Source organism: Marmota marmota, unplaced genomic scaffold, assembly GCF_001458135.2.
Source record: "Marmota marmota marmota unplaced genomic scaffold, marMar, whole genome shotgun sequence".
Lineage (NCBI taxonomy): Eukaryota > Metazoa > Chordata > Mammalia > Rodentia > Sciuridae > Marmota > Marmota marmota.
In genome coordinates this window covers 33,102,069-33,105,369 of record NW_025999932.1, presented here as the reverse complement: position 1 = coordinate 33,105,369, position 3,301 = coordinate 33,102,069, and the positions used below count along the sequence as shown (strand labels likewise).

Sequence of the window (3,301 nt, the reverse complement as noted above, 5' to 3'; positions counted from 1 at the left end):
CCCCCCCCCCCTTTTTTTTTACTGAAAATGTAGTCATTAACATTTAAGATCTAATCACAGTAGAGATCCAACTCCAGAAACCCCAATTCAGGTTACTTATGGTTAAAATTCTGTTTAAATTGACATATACCATCATATATCCATGAACAAAGAAATACAAAATACATGTAAGGCAGGGGGTAAGGCTTAGAATTAACTGAGAAGCCACTTGATAAATACTTTATATAATAAAGGTAGGCAAATGCTACCTTTTTATATAAGAACCAATCCTATTGATTCACAGTTACATCCCTGTTCCAATGTACCACTTTGACCTAAGCAACCAAAACAGCACCAGAAATTCATTTTAGGTGAATATGTTTATTTAACAACTGCTCATAATTATTGTTTAATATTTTAAAATATTATATAGGGCCAGAAATAATAATAATAGGGCCAGACAGGGCGGTTTTGGGAATAATGAGATAAAGGAAAAGTTAGGAAATTTGTAAATAAGGAAGTGTTCATAATAAGGAACTTGAAGACATAACTGTTGAATATTTACTACGTGCAAGACCAAGCAGTCAAGGATTGACTGGATAAAGTAAAGAGATAATTTTCTCTTTAAAAAAATGTCAGTTATATAAAACAAAATATGTGTATCTAACTTTAAATGACTAAATACATCATAACTTAATACTAAGATATGGGTGTAGCTCAATGGTAGAGCACTTGCCTAGCAAGTTCAAGGCCCTGGGTTCAATTCCCAGCACCATAAAAAAATTAACAATATAACTTAGTACTAAATATAATACTTTAAAAAATAACTTACCTTGAAACTTAAATTTTATTAAATTTTGGTTTATTTTCTTATAAAATTTAATGATATTCTTTCTTGTAAGAATAGTTAGGTTTCTTATCTTCCTTTTCTTACAACTTATAAAGAATTATCAGAACAACTGGTGAATGCACTAATAAGTAAACTAATTTGTATTAGTTTGAACTTAATGAACTTGCTTTTACTTTAATGCTTATATACAATGTTCATTATTCACATTGATTTCTTAGAAGAAAAATGTAGTTTTTTACTTCTCTTGTGAATGAATTATCTGATATCTTCTGACTTTGCATATCAAAATCGATATATAGGGGTTGGGGGTGTAGCTCAATGGTAAGAGTGTGCCCTTAGCATTCACCAAGCTCTGGGTCCAATCCTCAGTATCAGAATAATAATTATAATTTTAAAAAAAGATTTGATTTGTGGCTGGGGATGTGGCTCAAGCGGTAGCGCGCTCGCCTGGCATGCATGCGGCCCGGGGTTCGATCCTTAGCACCACGTACAAACAAAGATGTTGTGTCTGCCGAAAACTGAAAAATAAATATTGAAATTCTCTCTCTCTCTCTCTTTAAAAAAAAAAAGATTTGATTTGAAAATAGTCAACCAAATTTGATATACCAGCCAATAAAATATTATATTAAATAACTAGAAGGGAATTCTGAATAATATACAATTAAATAATATATATTGCTAGGTAAAGACTGTGATTGCTCAGAGAAAAGAAGGTCATTATAGTAGAAAGTAGGAAGGTTTAATAAAGGAGCTGGACTTGAGTTGGAAATTAAAGGATAGATTTGGATAAATGAAGAATAAGAGAGAGACTATAGGCTAAAGAAATACATGAAAGAAAATTCAGAGTTGTAGTTAGACCTCCCCCTTCCTAATAGACACTCAGGGTGAAAACCAGCTCTTTAGGGGTATAAAGAAAAGGATTGATGAGTAGGCTGAAGTTTCTGAGCTTAGAGAGTCATTATTAATAAAGCATTAAGATTTGGAAATGAAATTAGTGGTAGACATTGGAGATTCTGAAGGCATCATTATCATTATAATGATAATGAAGAAAAGATTAGCAAGGCAGCCATCTCTCTGTAAGCTGAATGAGGTTGCAGTTTGAGGAAGTCATTGCAATGGAATTAATGGGATGTGAAGAAGAGAGTTACAGTAGAAATGAAAAAAAAAAGGAAAAAGTCCAAGATTTGGGGAAGTAAAAAATATATCCATGGCAAGAAACTTGAAGAAATAATTGCTTCCTTCTTATGTCATGGAAAGGACTGTGCTAAGAATGGACAGAAGCTTAGTGAACAGAGAATGGACAGGAGAATCAAAGTCAGTTTTATGAATTGTAACTAGACTCATCCCCTGAAAACACACGTAGAGCTGGGAGAGCTGAAGCCCGTAGGGAACATGGGCCCAGAGAACTGCAGCCCAGCACCACCTAGGAAGAGATTGTGCCCTGAGTTTTTCCTGAGGATGCATTGATGTCAGTGTGTACACACCCACATCGGCCACAGTACCATCCAGAAGAAGGAGGCCTGTAATTTTATTTGTAAGGCTGTTAAGTTTCTTTGATGTATTCCTGGTATAAAAAAAACTATTATACTCAAAGATACTTATTCTGGGGTTATGAAGAATAGTTGTAATACCTCATTCTCCAATGAGAACTTTTCTTCTAGGTTTTGAACTATTATTTTAGACTTTAGAATAATGTAATTATAATATTTAAAAATGTGTACCTTGTGACTTAAAGTATGAAACTTTTTTCTCTTAATTATGTAGCCAAACAAATATTTTTTTGATACAGTCATGATTTGTCTTTGTAATAGCTCAGAATTTCTGCATGTTGATGTCTGTCTGGCCAGGTACTTAAATATTTGAATACAGCTTTACATTGTGTGTAGATGGTTTTGTAAAAATGTGTAGTTAAGCTATATGAGACTTTTTATGAGCTTTATTTTATTTTATTTTTTCCTTCAAACCCAGGTCTCATACATGGAAGGCAAGTGCTCTACCAAGTTACATTCCCAGATGCAGATCAATGAGTTTTAACTCAGAAAAAAAAATATATGTAGTAGAAATATTAAAAGTTTTACTCAACATAGTATTATTCTGATATTATCTGGGAATTTATGTGACTGAAAGTACTGGTGTGTTATAAATATCAACACATTTCACAAGTGTTTGAGATAATATTAGGTAGGGGAAAACCAGGCTATTAAAAGAGATAATGTCCTCAAATGAAAGTGTAGTCTAAATACGGTTTCTTTCTTGGAATACATTTCATGTCTCTAATCCTGGTGACGTGAATGAAGGAAAATAACTATTTGGATATCAGAATTTGTTTGACTCCTCAGTATAACATAATCATTTCCTTTTGCAAATCACTGAAATGACATACCAAATTTTAGTAATAGAAAAAAAAATCTGACTTTCAGTAATTTTATGAGAAGTGGTGGCTATGATTTACATAAGTTCTTACAAACTAGC

At 32.7% G+C, this 3,301-nt stretch overlaps 1 non-coding gene across 1 annotated transcript; it reads left to right on the top strand.

Annotated features, from left to right (window-relative positions):
- The first annotated feature begins 684 nt into the window (after positions 1–684).
- Positions 685–757, top strand: Trnaa-agc. The gene has a single exon. It is a non-coding gene; the product is annotated as a tRNA-Ala (tRNA).
- The last annotated feature ends 2,544 nt before the right edge of the window (positions 758–3,301 follow it).